General features: G+C 50.9%; 1 protein-coding gene across 1 annotated transcript in view; it reads right to left on the bottom strand.

Annotated features, from left to right (window-relative positions):
* NRCAM (neuronal cell adhesion molecule) overlaps positions 1-16,344 on the bottom strand; it is a 275,589-nt gene extending 259,245 nt beyond the window's left edge. The window contains exon 1 of the mRNA XM_025449225.3: positions 16,234-16,344. The gene's annotated coding sequence lies outside the window, so the exon portion shown is untranslated. The remainder of the gene's footprint in view (positions 1-16,233) is intronic.
* Positions 16,345-17,455: the final 1,111 nt, after the last annotated feature.

Below are 17,455 nucleotides of genomic sequence, written 5' to 3'. Positions count from 1 at the left end.
TGATCTCAGGGTCCTGGGATCGAGTCCCGCATCGGGCTCCCTGCAGGGATCCTGCTTCTCCCTTGGCCTGTGTCTGTGCCCCTCTCTGTGTGTCTCTCATGAATAAATAAGTAAAATCTTTTTTAAAAATTATGTAATGTCCGGGAAAGGCAAATTCATGGAGAAAGAAGGCAGATCACTGGTTGGCTTGGAGCAGAAGAATGGTCTCACTTACAGAAGGCCTCAAAGGACATTTTGAGGGAAAGATGAAAATGTTCAAAACGAGACTGTGGTAACAGTTGCCGTATGAGCTTCCTATGCTATGCAACAAGTTACCATGAACCCAGAGGCTTGCTACACACTTGCTGATGATCTCACAGTTTCTCCCAGATCAGCAGTCGAGTATGGCTGGACTGAGTTTATCAAAGCACGGGTCAGCCTGCTTTCTCATCTGGAGCCTGGGGTCCTTTCCAGGCGCCTTCAGGTTTTGGCAGAACCCAGGTCCTTGTGCTTGAAGGACTCCTGCTACCCTTTTCCGTAAGTCATTCACAACATGGAAGGAAGTTTCCTCAAGGACAACCGGGGAGCATCTCCTAACTGTCGCTTTTGAATGGCTTATGCCTGATTAGGTCAGGCCAGCCAGCATGATCTCCCCCTCCAGAAACTCAGAATCGACTGGTTTGGGACCTTCACCTTCACCATATGATATACCTGATGACGGGGGTACCATTCCATCATAGTCACAGGTCCCACTCACATTTAAGGGAGGGTATTACACAGGATATGTATCCAGGAGAAAGAATCTTAGAGGCAATCTTAGAGATCTGCTTTTCACAACTGTGCAATTTACAAATTTATTTTTTAAAAAATCACTGAATTAGGGAGGCCATGGGTGGCTCAGCAGTTGAGCATCTACCTTTGGCTTAGGGCATGATCCTGGGGTTCTGGGATCGAGTCCCACATCGGGCTCCCTGCGAGGAGCCTGCTTCTCCCTCTGTCTGTGTCTCTGCCTCTCTCTGTCTTCCATAAATAAATAAAAAATAAAATCTTTAAAAAAATCACTGAATTATATACTTTCCACAGGTAGACTTTACGATGTGTGTTCCACCTCAATACAGATATAAAAATAAAATGTCACAGAAAACAAAAAGTTGAACATAGTACCACAATTCTATTTTTCATTTGGGCTACATTTTTTTTTAGATTAAGTGACCTAAGCCTCTCTTTTCTAGGAAATGATTCAACAGAAAAATTTTTCCCAATGTATTGACCAGGCTCTTTGTAATGTTACACCAATTAACTCACAGCAACCACTTCGCACAAACACACAGTCAACTTTTCCCTAGTTGGGTTTTATTCCTCTGTCAGCTTTGTTAGCAATGAATAGAGGCTCACTTAAATTCAAAGACTTCGGATTTTCCAAAGAGAGAGTAGGGTTACCTCCCCACAAGAGTTTCCACACTCTGATTTCTCCACCAGGGAGTGGCTCCATTTTCAGTTTCCCTCAAAAAAAAATACAAGCAACAATGTTTAGTCACATGAAGCTTCCATTTTGCCAGCTGCATACTTCCTAAAATTTCATTCACCCAAAGGCCAGGAACTGTGAGTTCTGGAGCTCTTTATGGTGTCCTGGGAACAACTTTGAAGTCTGGCCACTCATGGAATTTTGTGTGTGAACTGCTGCCTGAAACTAAATGTCTCCTAACTTTGGTCTATTCCGAGAACCTTTTGCCTTTACATAAAGCCTTGCTGTGTAAAAAACACAGCAAGCCTGTGTAATTCTACTTCGGGTGCTATCTTGCCACCATGATGCATTGCAAACTCCCTAAGGGGATGCCCAACCATGTCAACTGGACGGTTATCTTGCAGGTTTGTTGTTCTCAAGTAGAAACTTAACTGTTACCATGGAAATAAAACACAAAAGGAGCTGTCCATACTGGAAAATAAAAACTGCTTAGAATTCTCCTTCAAAAGTTTTATATCAAATGTGGAAGAAACTAGGGGCGCCCGGGTGGCTCAGTCGGTTAAGCGTCCAACTCTTGATTTCGGCTCAGGTCATGATTTCCTGGGTCATGAGATCAAACCCCATGTGGGCTCAACAGTCAGCAGGAAGTCTGCTTGCAGATTCTCTTCCTTTGGCCCTCTCCCTCACTTGCACATGCGTACACACGTGCATGCCCCCTCTCAAATAAATAAAGAAATCTTTAAAAAAAAAAAAAAGAGTGGAAGAAACTCATAATCTGTTTTTGTGAAAATAAAAATCTTTCTTGGGAATATGCCAGTTATCATTCTATACATCACATGTGTAAGCAAATTTTTAAAAGTAATAATTTACATATATATTTTTTAATTAGAGTACTTTTTCTTTGGGAATCCTATTGATGAAAATGGCCACAGTGTCGGGTCACTTGGAGAATCTTCAAAACTTCATTCAATTATTCAGGATGCTGGAATGTGCTATAGATCTATCTACCTTAAACTAAATAGCATCTTCAAGAGTGGACCAATGCTCTTGCCTATGTATCATTTCTAAGAGAAACAAAAATCTCTCTTAGAAGTCTGGGTCATAATCTAACACTCACAGCGTATGGAAACTAAAGTTCCATTTCTTGTCATTTCTCGCAGAAGGATAACATAGCAGCTCGTGGGGGTCAAGACTAAGGGGCAGGGGCCAGACCTTGGGTTAGAATCCCAGTCGTGCAACCCAAAAGCGGCGCTATTTTGACCCATTCCTTAAACTCCATAAGCCTCGGTTTCCTTGCCTACAAAATGGGCATAATAACATAAAGTAGGGGTTTGGCAAATATGACCCACAGGCCAAATCTGGGCACTATCTATTTTGTAAAGAAAGTTTTATGAAGACATGGAAATGTCCATTCATTTATATTGCCTATGACTGTCTGAGGAGGGATGAAGTGACCCACAAATACAAGCAACAATGTTTACAAGCACAAAGTTTCAAATATTTATTCCCCGGTCCTTTACCCCCCCCCCTAAAAAAAGAAAAAGTGCTAGCCTCTGACATAAAGGGTGGCTGTGAAGATCAAATGAGATAATTCACAGAAGGTGCTCCATGCAGTCAACCAACCAGTAAATGCTGTGAATTACTCACTATTAGGAAAGCTGTAAGCTCATCGTGATCTCATTTCCCAAAATTCCGGGAGGCCTCTTCCTATGTTACCACCTCAGCACGAGCCTGCCCAGGAAGTGGGGGCTCGGGGTCAGGGGGCTCGGCCCCTTGCGGGGCCGGGGGTGGCTGAGGCGGTGCAGGGACAGGCCGTGCTGTGCAGCTGTCAGAGCGGGGCAGGGGGCCTGCGGGCCACAGGCAGCAGCTGCCACGACTCATCCATCTCAAGTAACTGATCCTCCCCCCGCCCGTCCTTGATGCACGATCTCTTGGTCACAGGTGTGTGACACGTGCAGATTCATCACCGGCCCCGCTCCTAACCGCGTGGGGGACACGGGAGGACGGGCGGGTGGGACGGGGACCCGAGCAGAGCCCCTTTCCGTTGTCTGCCACGGTCACTGCCTTCCCCGGACAGATTCTGCTTGTCCGGAGCCGGAAACTGTTCAGCGTGAGTCGCCTCTACTGATCGAGGCTCAGTGTGCAAATTAATGAAACGCATCTAAAGCCGGTCCTTTCTCCTGGGCCTGGCGCTGCGAGCTCACTGACCAGCACGTCTGCAAATCGACTCTGCTCAACGCCTCCTGCTACAGTGGGTCCCTCAAACCTTTCAAACAACCTTCACAAAGCTGTCTTTTAAGGCAAATATTTAAAACATCTGAAGAGGGATGCCTGGGTGGCTCAGCGGTTGAGTGCCTCCCTTCGGCCCAGGGCGTGATCCTGGAGTCCCGAGATCGAGTCCTGCATCGGGCTCCCTGCAAGGAGCCTGCTTCTCCCTCTCCCTCTGCCTCTTTCTCTGTGTCTCTCATTAACAAATAAATAAAATATTTTTTAAAAAATAAAACATCTAAAGAGTTGGGACACCCAGGTGGTTGAGTGTCTGCCTTCGGCCCAGGGCGTGATCCCAGGGTCCTGGAATCGAGTCCCATGTCGGGCTCCCCACAGGGAGCCTGCTTCTCCCTCTGCCTGTGTCTCCGCCTTTCTCTCTCATGAATAAATAAATAAAATCTTACAATGTAGACCTTACTATTGCATTCTTTTTTTATTTTATTTATTAATGAGAGACACACACAGAGAGAGAGAGAGAGAGTCAGAGACACAGGCAGAGGGAGAAGCAGGCTCCATGCAGGGAGCCCAACGTGGGACTCGATCCTGGGTCTCCAGGACCAGGCCCCGTGCTAAACCACTGAGCCACCTGGGCCGCCCCCCCCCCCCCCATCTTCCTTATCCACTCATCCACTTAGGCAGCTTCCATACCATGGCTACTGTGACTAATGCTGCAGTGAACACGGGAGTGCAGATATATCTTCGAGATGCTGTTTTCATAATTTCATGCCTGGATTCTGTACGGTTATCATCTGCTTCCTGGTTTTAAATTAGGCACTTGAGCGGGCAGGTAAAATCATCCAATCCAAAAAAAGTACCTTTTGTAAAACTGCAGCCGCAGAGCATTAAGTGACATCATTGTGACCAAAAAGAGGGGGCTGCTGGCTCATAGGGCCATTCTATTTCTAATGTTTTCAGCAACTTGCATACTGTGTTCCACAGGGCTGCGTAGCTGCTATCTTGAAGTACCTACCTCTCCTCTGATGCACGAAGGAACAGAATTAAAACAGTGATCCACACACAGACCTGCTCACAAGCTTCGTGGCACGTGTTTCTCTGTATCCATCCTCTGAGCATATGCCCTGTGTGAGCTGGATGAGTTTAATATATTAAAATGGTTTCATGCTTTATTGGTTTGTGGGGCTGCTAGTTAGTCATGGCTGACACAGAAGATTACTGACTGTCCTCTTGAAAATTATGAATAGGCTATGGCTTCAAATAAAACACAATTAGATTTCTTTTTTTTTTTTTTTTTTTTTTTTTTTTTTTTTTTTTTTTTTTTTTTTTTATTTATTTATGATAGTCACAGAGAGAGAGAGAGAGGCAGAGACACAGGCAGAGGGAGAAGCAGGCTCCATGCACCGGGAGCCTGATGTGGGACTCGATCCCGGGTCTCCAGGATCGCGCCCTGGGCCAAAGGCAGGCGCCAAACCGCTGCGCCACCCAGGGATCCCCACAATTAGATTTCAAAAGACTATTAATAACACTGAAATACAACTGGAAAAAAGAGTTACCAGATTTACATCCTTTTTCTTTTTTTTTTTTTTTTATCACATTGGCTTAATCTGACTTTTGCATATACACCCGTTGTTGAAGGTTAGGAACGAGGTTTGTGTTTCTGGAACACGGTCCCACCGTGCAGCATTGAAAAGGGTATTAATCTCTCAGATTGCACAGTGAGACTTTGATCTCTTCAGAATCAAGCAGATGCAGTTATTGATAAGGATGCCTGATACGTCCCGCTTTTTGAAGCAAATCTGAGAGAATGTCATGGAATATCACAGCAGCTGCATTCTCCCTAAAGAACGGACACCGATGCCATCCTTCTCTCAGTACTTTCATTTTTTTAAAAGCTTCTATGTATTTATTTGACAGACAGCGACAGGGAGGGAGCACAAGCAGGAGGAGCAGCAGAGGCAGAGGGAGAAGCAGGCCCCCCCCCCCCGCCCCGCTGAGCTGGGAGCCCGAGGCGGGACTCGATCCCAGGACCCTGGATCATGACCTGAGCCAAAGGCAGATGCTGAACTGACTGGGCCACCCAGATGCCCCAGGACGTTCATATTTATCTGGATCTTTCACCTCTTGTGAGGTAGCGCTGGGTGGTGAAAAAGTTCGTGGTTTGGGCTGCATTTCCTAAAGGGAGAAAAGTGCGCAAACAAATTTTCCCAGGCTGAGGCTCCTCGGTGCGGGCAGAGCAGCAGCTACTTCTCCATTTGTAATGAGTGATGCATGTCACATGGAATGTTCCTTTGCCGTTCTCTGCATCCCGCTCGGCCGCCCTGACCCCACCTCCGCAGAGCCCACCGGCCCGTGGCAGGGCCCGCTTCCTCGCACCCGCGGCCCGGAGTTAGGAGGGAGGCCGCCGCCGGGCGGGCAGCGAGGAGAGGGCGGCTGCCGTCTACGCAGCTGCCGCCTAGTGCTCCGGATCCACTCCGCCCACCAGCCTTCCCGGGCCCATGCACCTCACTTTTGATTTCTTCAAATCCGGGCCCTGGGCAGCAACCTTGGGAAATGACTAAGTCAATCAGCGCAGCCGCCCAAAGGCCTCCGGAGGGAGGTGACAAAGCGCCGGCTTCAGACCAGAAGGGAAAGGAGAGGGATCCCTGAGTGGCTCAGCGGTTTGGTGCCTGCCTTCAGCCCAGGGCATAATCCTGGAGACCCAGGATCAAGTCCCACATCAGGGTCCCTGCATGGAGCCTGCCTCTCCTCTGCCTGTGTCTCTGCCTCTCTCCCTCTCTCCCTCTCTCTCTCTCTCTGAATGAATAAATAAAAATCTTTTTTTTTAATTTTTTTTTATTTATTTATGATAGTTACAGAGAGAGAGAGAGAGAGAGAGGCAGAGACACAGGCAGAGGGAGAAGCAGGCTCCATGCACCGGGAGCCCGATGTGGGATTCGATCCCGGGTCTCCGGGATCACGCCCTGGGCCAAAGGCAGGCGCCAAACCGCTGCGCCACCCAGGGATCCCAATAAATAAAAATCTTAAAAAAAAAAAAAAAAAAAAAGAAGAAGAAGAAGAAAGGAGAGGGCCCGTGCAAATCTGAAATCCTCTGCAGCGAGAGCAAAGGTAGAAAATTACAGAGCAACTCCTCAGGGTCACGGGGATGTCATTTCGGGCTTTACAGCAGCAATTTAAAAAAATGGTACCCTTCTGGATTGAATGATTGCACCTGCCCGCTCGAAGGCCCGATTTAGAACCAGGAAGCCGATGACAATCATACGGGACCCAGGCACGGAATTATGAAGGTTTCATTTCCCACGGTCTAGACTTGGTCTGTATCTTCAACCCACGGCACGGACAAAACTCCCGATGTTCTCCCACGGGAGATCCACTTGACATTCTGCAGTATCCACGTCCCCGGTCGGTCGTTCCGCATCCAGTCACTGTCGTACCCGGGCCCACTCGCGTGTGTACCACCACGCACACCCAGAGATGCAGCGCGGGCTCCTCGTGGAACACAACGGGCATGGATTTCCACGCTGGGAAGCTGGGCAAAGCTGCCAGATTCTACCGAGAGCAAGGCCAAAACTGCCTTTCTCACCTGGATGACTATTCTGTTCTCTGTTTTGTTTTCTCGTGAGAGACTTGGCCTCTCAATGCTATCTGCAGCGACTATCAAGTACTTTCGTACAATTGAGGTTCTTCTCTTCATCTACCACCTGTCCACCTCTTTGCAGATTTTTATTTAGCCTTATTTGATGGGGTTTCACTTGGTGTCAATGACGCTATGCTCTGCCGGTGGACAGAACAACCCGCCTACTCTGATAGCCCCGAGCTGTGCCTGAACTTTGCTACGTTACATTCATCATATAAACCTTGTGCCAAGGGAAGGATCCTGTTTAACACACATAATCATCCCAAATGTGTTGGGCAACTTCACATTTTCATAGACCTAGGCTTCTCAAGCTGGGGCCATCTGTATATAAGGGAACAAAGTTGCCGGAGCCATGAGACGATCTAAGAATTTTACTGGGATGCTCAAAGAATACTAGCTTTGACTCTTGGTCAATTCTTTTCAGTGTATATGTATGATCATATTTCATTTTTGCAGAGTGATTTGTAAGTCATTTCTATTTCATGATGTCAAGTGACTTCAAGGACCTGAAGTACCACAAGAAAGTCTCTTTAAAGTACTTCATATTGGGGGCACCTGGGTGGCTCAGTCGGTTAAGCGCCTGCCTTCAGCTCAGGTCATGATCTCAGGGTCCTGGGCTCCAGCCTCGCGTTGTCCACTGTCAGGCTCCCTGCTCAGCGGGGCGTCTGCTTTCTCCCTCTCCTTCTGCCCCTCCCCACTCAGATAAATAAATACAATCTTTAAAAAAAATAAAGTATTTCATATTGGATGCTACGACATGGAGACTATTCTCCATTGGCCAAGAAGTCATCGTCAACATATTTATCCTCGTCCCTTTCTCTTTCTTGCAGATTTGAAGTTATTACCTTTACAGTGGTGGTCTTTGCTGTCACCTCATCATTTAAAGTCTCCCTGGCTCCTTGGGCCATAGGACACTTCTCCTGGATGTCACAGTCCTCATTACCCACCTGAGCCTTGCCACCATCTGAATCCCTCACCCTCCCTGATCTCTGCTCTTTCAGCCCCAGTCCCAGCAAACAAATCTGACCCTGACCTCACTGACTCCCTGCTGCCTAATGGGTCCCCTCCTGCTCCTGGGACAGCAATCAACCCTTGATATATTTTACCTTCCACTCTAATTGGGCATCAAGATAACTATTACTAGAAACATACAGCCATGGAGTTTTTTAAACCCTCTTCCGGCTATTAAAAGGCAAGTTACCTTAAAATTTGTGAGAGATATGAAGCATTATCACGATTTACATGAAACACAAAATGTAATACAAAATAAGTTATTATAATCAATTCTGAAGCAAATTTGCTTTTGCTTATATCACAGTGTTAATTACCTCTAAATATCTCCTATTGTTTATACTGTTGCCAGGTCAATGTCATTTCTCTCCGAGTAGAAATATGTGAATGTATTAAATGCGTCTAAAACATGGCTTTGGGCCATCATGCTACCAACATGAGAGCAAAAAACCATGGCATCGAGTCATTCAAATGGTCAAACCCACCGAAGCACGATTTTTCCAGTTATGCTTTCGGGGAACACCGGGAGGCATTTGAAAGTACCCCAAATTATTTTCTATTTCACTGCCCTCTCTGGTAGGGCCACCCCATAGCTGTTCTATCACTCCGGTCGTACGCACAGCCAACTCCTCTTTCTGGAACATTGTACATCGGCCGCTGCCTCCCCAACCGAATGGGGAAAACACGCACCCCACGAAAAACTCCAGTGGCAAACCTAGGGGCCCCCTGCCCAGGAAGTTGCCCTCAGCTTCGCAGATCCACTCCAATGGGGGGGCACCACTGATGAGTCCGTGCCTCGGGTGGCCTGATGCTGTCGCAGACCCCAACACCCCATGGTCAACACCCGCACCCGCGATGAGGTTCTACGCGGGAAGCAGGCTGGGCACTCCTGCCTTATCCCAGGAGATCCTGGACCGGGGGGGGGGGGGGGAGCGCGGGGGGAAGCAGCCAGAAGGGGGGCCCCAGCTGCCCGTGAGCCTACTACTCCAGACCCAGGGCGGGGGGCCTGGATTCACACAGGCCTGCATCTTCGTGGGGCCGCACGGCCTCTGGTTTGCAAACTTTGGCCCGCGTGGGCCGGGCTCTGCGGATGCGCCCCCCAGCCCTGCGCTGCTGCAGCACCATCTGTCGCAGCAGCCTCCCCAGACTCAAAAATCTCAATTCCAACTCCGCTACTCGGCACTCGAGCTGAAGCTATAATTCAAATTTTGCCATGAAGCTTGAATTCCTTTTCACTGCTCTTCAACTCTGACCCAGCTTCTCCCCACCCTCCTCCCCTGAAAAGGGCCAAGACAACGGCCCAGCAAGTGGGGCAGGCAAAACAGGCCTCCTTTGTTCACTTTTGTCCTCTTAGCTCTCTATTGAGGTGAGGGAGTGAAAGGCCGCACAGGCTTTGGAAGGCAGCCGCGCTCGCCTGCAAGCCATCCTTGCTCGGAGACCACAAAAACTCTGGGACGAAACTCTTTGCACCGTCGTCCACTTTCACCTTCCGGCTTAAGGGACCTAAGGGACAGAGAGGGGGGTTTTCTCCGTGCACCTTCCCTTGCAGAGGACGGGCCAACTGCGTGGAGCCGGAGCCTGTGGTGTGGGCCAAATCTGTGTGCCGCACATCTCCGCCACTTAAATGTCAAGGTCACCGGAGAGTGGCATGAAATTGCTTTAAAGTTGAAATTTGGAGAAAAAAGATCACTACACACTGAACACATATACTGAATTTTTTGAATGCTCTCAGCCCACTTGAGAAAGATAAATTGAATTCATTGCATATTACACAGTGGAAGACCTCCTACAGGATTCCCTTGCATTGCCTTGGGAATATGCTTTTCTGGTTACAGTGGGTTTGGAACCAACACACATGCACATCATGAAAATTTACATATACCTACGAATATATATATATCATATATATATTTATCATTGTGTGTATATATATAGAGAGAGAGACATTATTCTTTCCAGCCCTAGCACCATTTCAAAGGACTTCAGATATCTACAAATGTCACATGAAACTAATAATATCATGTTAGTTTCTAATACGAAAAACTAATAAAATGTTGTACGTCAATTATAGGTCAACTAAAAAAAGAATTTTAGAAAGGAGCCTTTCATTCTGATAGCAACTACCATTTTCATTCTGGTGTGAGCTACACAATGCTTGAATACACCGCAAAGCAAATCAGAGACCACACAAGACTAGATTTATTCGTCATTCCTGTTTTTAAAACCACATAAGCCACTTGGACAGTATGCGCAGCGGTTGAGCATTGGTATTTGTAGATTTGTTCCCTCTACCACTGTCATTTCTCATGGTCACAAGTTTTTTAGTCACTTGAGGGAAACTCTCTATCAGACTCCTAAAAACTACCTTTTTCTAATTTGAAATTCTAATCCTGTAGGCCAGTAAAATAGGTCAATTAAGTTGACACCACATCTTTTTTATTAGCTCAGCTAAGCAATTATAATTGGGTAGTGGGGGTTTATACTGTCATCTCTGAAGCTTCAATGGTAGGGAGAAACGCTTGATGCAGACCTGCACTCTACAACCCCAGCGCCTTCCTAAATAGGATATCCCTGTCTGTCTCCAGATAGGAGGTAAATCTGCTCCTGAGCTGGGTTAAGACGCTCAGGTTATCTTTTTCAGTAAAATAAAATCATACTAATATTTAATCTATCTTCAGAGCAAAATCACTTCACACAACTGCACTGTAGACATATATGCTCTATTTCAAGAAAAGAAAACCAACATGAATGTCTGTCACCAGTGCTGGCTCATCCTGGCCTATGGCACGCATGCTCCGTAGCATCCATATCATGCTTTGCACAAACTCTGAGATCAATGAGTCCTTATTAAAAACCACACATCTCCTTGTTAATAAAAATTAAACCAATAAGTTAGAAATTTTTGTGATTACTTGTTCATAATAGAGAGTATGTGAATTTGTGACTTTAAAGAGTGACAGCTGTCAGTCTTTATACCCATTGGGACGGCTAGTGTCAAGGGAGCATAAAATAAGTGCTGGTGAAGATGTGGAGAGACTGGAGCCCTAGACACTCTTGGGAATGTAACTGGCACACCTGCTATGGAAAAAAGAATGGTGCTGCCTCAGAAAATTACAACCATTACCTTACGGTCCAGAAATCCCACTTCTGGGTATGTACCCAAGAGGGTTGGGAGCAATAACTCGAAAAGATGCTTGTATACCCATGTTCATAGCAGCATTATGTACAGTAGCCAAAAACTGGAAACTGCTCAACAGATGAATTTTTTTTAAATGTTGTATTACATGCGATGCAATATTATTCAGCTTTAAAAAGGAAGTTCTGACACATGGATAAGCCTTGAAAACATTATGCTAAGTGAAATAACCCAGTCACAAAAAAAGGACAGCTACCGTGTGATGATTCCACTCATAGGAGCTCCTGAGGGTGGTCAAATTCACAAAGGAGAAAAGAGAATGATCCTTGCCAGGGGTTGGGAGGAGAAGGAATGGGGAGTTATTGTTTAATGGGTATAGAGTTTCAGTTTGGGAAGATGAGAAAAGTTCTGGAGATGGGCAGTGGTGATGGTTGCATAACATTTTGAAGTATTTAATGCCACCGTATAGTTAAAAATGGCCAGAAGAATAAATTTTATGTTATATACGTTATCACAATAAAAAAGTAGCTTAACCAAAACAGCACATTTTCTTTTTTTTTTTTTTTTAAGGATTTTATTTATTTGTTTGGAGAGAGAGCACAAGCAGGGGGAGCAGTAGGGGGGAAGGGAGAAGCAGACGCCCCACAGAGCAGGTAGCCTGACACAGGGCTCAATCCTGGGACCTGAGATCATGACCTGAGCCGAAGGCAGATGCTTAACCAACTGAACCACCCAGGTGCCCCCGAAAAGATCATATTTTCTATAAATATGGCATTTGCTCCCCCATTTAAAGAAAACTTGGAAAATATTGAAAAATTGATGGTTGCTACAATCAGAGGCAGGGCCATTCCAATATTTTCCTCATAGAGCCCTGTCCCTCACATTTTGAGAGGAAAAATAAACATTCACCATTTCATTCTGGCACATTTTCCTATACTTAGAAACTTCAGACTTGATGACAAGAAAGATTTTAAAACTAACGGGGCTTCTCATTTGCCTGGTGGATGAAGGGGTGAGTAAAATAAGCCACTAGATTCTGGGCCCTAGCATCCTTAGATGTCCTCTGTCCTGACCTGGCCAAAAGGTTCAGGGTTCCTTCAGGTGGAGAAGCATGAAACATAAAAGGGAAAATACATCTAGATGTATCCAGCAGCTTTTAATCATTTTCAAATCACTTCCTCTTCACCAATCACCCCAGCACTTGAAGTCTGACCTAATGCAGTCTTTGGAGGTAAACACACAAAACTTTCTAGAGAAGAATACTATCAGAGCTCTATAGTCTAGCAAATTTGTTTTCTGTCACTTCTCAGATGGAAACCGTTCTTTGGAAATGGGGGTGCGACTCTGAAGGCTGCTGATAAAGGCAGCAAATCAGGGCTGGTATGGATTGAACTGCGAACCCCAAAATTCATACATCATGGACCTAACCCCCAATGTGACTCTATTTGGAGATAAGGCTTTGGGGGAGGTGGTAATTAAGGTTCAACGAGGTAATAAGGATGGGGTCCTTATCCAACAGGATCAGTGGCCTTCTAAGAAGAGGAAGCGAGAGATCTCTGTTCACACCTGCCAGGAAAAGCATGTATGAGCACACGGTGACAAGGTGGCCATCTGCAAGCCAGGAAGACCACCCTTGCTAGGGTCTAACCCCGCTGACACCCTGATCTCAGAATTCCAGACTCCAGAACTTAAAGAAAGTAAAGCCACCCAGTCTATGGCATTTTCTTATGGCAGCCCAAGCTGACTAAAACAAAATCCTTGTGATCTCCTGGTGAGAATCTCAGGAAAACAGCCGGGGTGTCTCAGCGCTTACCCTTAAGGGAGGGAGTAATGACTGGTAGGAGCCACAAGAGGGCTTTCACAGATGTTCGGAATGTTCTGTTCCCTGATTCGGGCACTACTTAGATCAGCGCATTGGGTGTGAGCAAGTTCATCAAGCTGTACATTAATGACGTGAAAAAAAGAGTCTGTGTTCACAAGTACACGGCACAGATGATCAAGTTAGAATTAATCTTCCTGAAGGCAGGAACTCCATTTGCTCACCCTCCATCTCCACTGCCTAGAACAGTAGGTTATACATTCAGTAAATATTTATGAATCTATCTCTCTACCAGAAAAGCTTCCCATGGGGTTCCACTAAAAGCTCCTTTGTAGATACACAATATAATGTCTGCGTATTCTATTTATATTAAGCCGATTACACAAGGAAAATTATATGTACATGAGAACATTATTTGTTTTGTTTTTGTTACTGTTTTTTTTTGGAAAGAGAGAGAGCAAGCAGGTGGCGGGGCAGAGGTAGAGAGAGAATCTCAAGCAGACTTCCCCCTGAGCAGCAGCAGAGCCTGATGCAGGGCTCGATCTCACAACCCTGAGATCATGACCTGAGCAGACACCAAGAGTCTGATGCTCAACTGACTGAGCCACGCAGATGCCTGGGGAGCCCCTGAAATGATTCTTAAGGAAGTTTTCTGCAGCCCAGGCGTACACATTCTCAGTACCCTCACGCTTCTGAAGCGCTTATACCCCCGGCTATCCCTGTCATGGTCACATCAGCCTCACAGGACGTGCCATTTCCAAAGACGACTTGCTTCTCATTTACCGTCACTGCTGCAGTAACAAAATGATGTCATGTTGGGGTACTGGCCTGCATCACTGCCCTGCATTTGGCAGCTGGGTGACCTCGCTGAGCCCCACGGTACTCATTTTGAACCTGAAGCATTTGGATACAGTGCTCCCTTGCGGCTCTAAAATTCCTGGATGATGTGAAATGTTTTGCAACTTTCCTGTAATAAAGTACAAAGCAGGTTGAAAGAAGTGACCATGAGTCAGGAGGATTAAGAGCGCACAATGAATTCACTTTTGCAGTTGGCCAATTACCATCATTCTAAAAGCTATTCCAGGAACTGCTGATTGCACTTTAGGTCAAACTCTTGTTTCTACTAGTTAATAAGGAGAATCTCTGTAAACGCACCACGCAGTCATATATGCAGGATATGGAATGCTTTCCTATTATTTTATACTAGGATCCCGTTCAAATTCAGTATCCAATTTGAGGAGTAAATCTTCTGCAGTCAAAATAGTCTACAAAGGAGATTCAGGACTGGGGAGCCTACTAGAAACGCCTGCCAAATGGAAACGTTGGCCTTTTCTTTAAAAAGAAAAAAAAAAGTCTTCTCAAAAATTGTGATGTGCCAGGAACCTCTCAGTCTCTGTAATCACAGGGGAGACCGGTCACTAAAAACAGTCCGGTGCCTGCGAGTGGCTGGGCTCACGGCGGGGCCACGCACAAGCCAGCAGGAATAAAAGGACGCGTAAAGGGACTGGAGAGGCAAACTGGGCAATAAAAGGCCCTTCCACGGTACAATCCACTGATTTACGGCACTGCCTGCCGCGGGAGGTCTGCAGGGGTCAGAATCGAATGGGCTTATAAGGCCCCTCATCGCTTGGTGGTTTTAGGCTTCCCCTAAACTAATGTGATAAGCCACCAAAAGGCCCCATTTCCAGGGTCCTGGACGGTAAAGCTGGGGCGGGGGGCGGGGGGCGCAAAATCTAACCCTCGCTCCGCCCCGCCCTGGCCCTGCGGCCTTGGGAAAGTTGCCGGACTCTGAAGTCTCCGTCTCCTGAGGTTAAGCCCAGGGCCACGCGTCCTGCACATCACATAGGAGGGCAGGTGCGCGCGGGGCGGAGGGCCACGGCCCTTGGGGTCGCGGTGGCGGCCTCCTGAGTCCCTCTCGCGCCTCCCCAAGGTCTCCCCGCTCCTGGGCGACTGCAGCCGCATTTCCACCGGGCGCCCCGGCCTCGGGGGGGGGGGGGCACCCGCAGCTCCGGCGCCCCGCAGCCCAGCGGCGCCCCCGGCGGACCGCGGCCCCGAGAGGAGGCGCCCAGCCCCGCGCGCTACCCCTGCGGGACCCGCGGCCGCCCAGCCCCGGCCGGGCCGCAGGCGGGAGGGGCTCCGCGGGGCTCCTGCGCGGGGCGGCCCGGGCGTGCGGGGGGCGGGGGCCACGCGGAGGGCGCGGCCGGGCCCGGGTCCCCGGGTCCCCGCGGGGGGGTCGCGAGCGCCCGGGGACGGCCTGGAGGCGGCCGGCGGCGCTCGGGGCGAGACGGATGCTCCGGAGCCGGCAGCGGCTCCCTCCCGCATCCTCCCGGGGGCCCGGGCGCCGAGGGCGCTGCTCCGCGTCCGCCCGGACCCCGGTGCCCGGCCCCAGCAACCCCGGGGACCCGCACCTGTGGGGCCCGCACGGCCCCGGGAAGCGCCCACCTGGCTGCCCTCGCGGCCCCTCCGCCGCCCCCGGCTCCCCGAGTCCTCCCCCGGGCGGCGGCAGCGCAGGTCGCCCGGCCCCAGCATCCGCGGCCGCCGCAGGTGTGAGCGCCGCCGAACAAAGCCCACGCCCAGCCGCGCCCGCGGGGACCCGCCGCGCCGGCCCCGCACCTGCGCTCCCCGCCGCCCGGCACCGGGCGCGACCCCGCGGCCCTGCGCGCGCCGGGGAGCCCCGGGACCCCGCACGGCTCCTCCCGGGCAGCGCGGGGCAGAAGTTGGCCGCAGGCCGCCCGACACCGGGGCCGCCGCAGCTCCGCGAGCGCGTCAGGCCTGGGCGGAGGAAGGCAGCGGGCGCCGGGGCTCGCCCTGCGGCAGGGACGGCGGCGCGGCGCTGCCAGCCCGGGGGGGGGGGGGGGCGGGGAGCGACAGCCCCCCGCGCCCCCCGAGTCCCCGGAGCCCCCCGCGCACCCCGCGCCCCCCGCGCCCCCCGCGCCCCCGCCGGCGCGCCCCGGGCTACTCACGTCCTCCGCCGCCGCGTCCGTCCCCGAGCGAGCCGCGCCTCCCGCCGGCCCGGGCTCCCCTGCGTCTGAGGCTCGGGCTGCGGCGCGCGCCCCCGCCGCTCCCGCCCCCGCGCCCGCCCGCGCCCGCCCCGCGCCCGCCCCGCGCCCCGCTCTCGCTCCGCGCCGCCCGCCTCGCCGGCCTCCCCCCGCCCCGCTCTCCGCCCGGCGTCCCCCGCCCTTCCCGGGCTGGCCCGGCCCCTCCCGGCCCTGCGGCGGCGGCGGCGGCGGCGGCGGCGAACGGGCTCGGGCCGCGGGCGCCTGGACCCCGGGTGGCCCGGACCCTGGAAGCCGCCGCCCCCGCGGGCCGGGAGGTGCGCGCAGGCCGGGGTCGGGGTCGGGGCCGGGGCGGGGGCGGGGGCCGGGCCGGGCTGCAAAAGATGCGCCAGCGCACGGGAGGCTATTGGGGCGGCTCTCGTGGGGTTAGGTTTCTGGCCGAGGTCTCTGGCCTTTCTGTTGTTTTTTTCTTTTTCTTTTAAAGCATCTAATTTCTTCGCAACTCGCGGTTGGATGGGTGAGACTAGTGGAGTGCTGGGGGCTGCGCGGGTGTTCTTACTTTTCTCCCTCTGGATTTATTAATTGTGCAGCCTGTGCTTCCCAGCAGCCCCCCGACACTCAGGCGGGTGCGGACTCTCCGCGGGGCGGGGGGGGGGCTGGGGGCTCCGGTCCCAGAGAACAGGACCAGTTCGAATTTGCTGCCTTTCAGGGCTGGGGGCATCCCGGAGAAGTACTCGCAAGGTGGACAGGGAGTTGGGCTTGGCACGCGCGGAGCATCTCAGCGCACGCGCCATCCCCCCCCCCCGCGGGACCGCGCCTCCCTCCCAGAGCTGCTCCCTCCCAGCCGCCCGCCGCGGACCCCTCCCCGCGGGCCCCCACTCGGCCTCGGCTCCGCGTGTCGTTCAGGAGAGCAGTCGCGGAGCCCGCCCGTCCGCTCCTCCCCCACCCCCAGGAGCCCCGCCCCCTCCCGCACCCCCGGGCTCCAGGCCCGGCGAGAGGCACGGGGGCGGCCTTCCAGGCCCTGCCCACTCCTCCGCGGGGCTCAAACTTCAGTTTGAACTTGCCACTTCGACCCCCCAGGTGAGCAGCCTTCTTTTCTTTCTCCTGCTGCCACCCTCTGCTCCTCCGGTCACCAGGTGTGCTCGCCACCCAGAACCTCCTGTTCCTGCGACCACAGTTCCTGCAACGG

This window comes from Canis lupus, chromosome 18 (genome assembly GCF_003254725.2).
Source record: "Canis lupus dingo isolate Sandy chromosome 18, ASM325472v2, whole genome shotgun sequence".
Classification (NCBI taxonomy): Eukaryota; Metazoa; Chordata; class Mammalia; order Carnivora; family Canidae; genus Canis; species Canis lupus.
The sequence above is the reverse complement of the archived record's forward strand: the minus strand, read 5'-3'. Positions and strand labels throughout refer to the sequence as shown.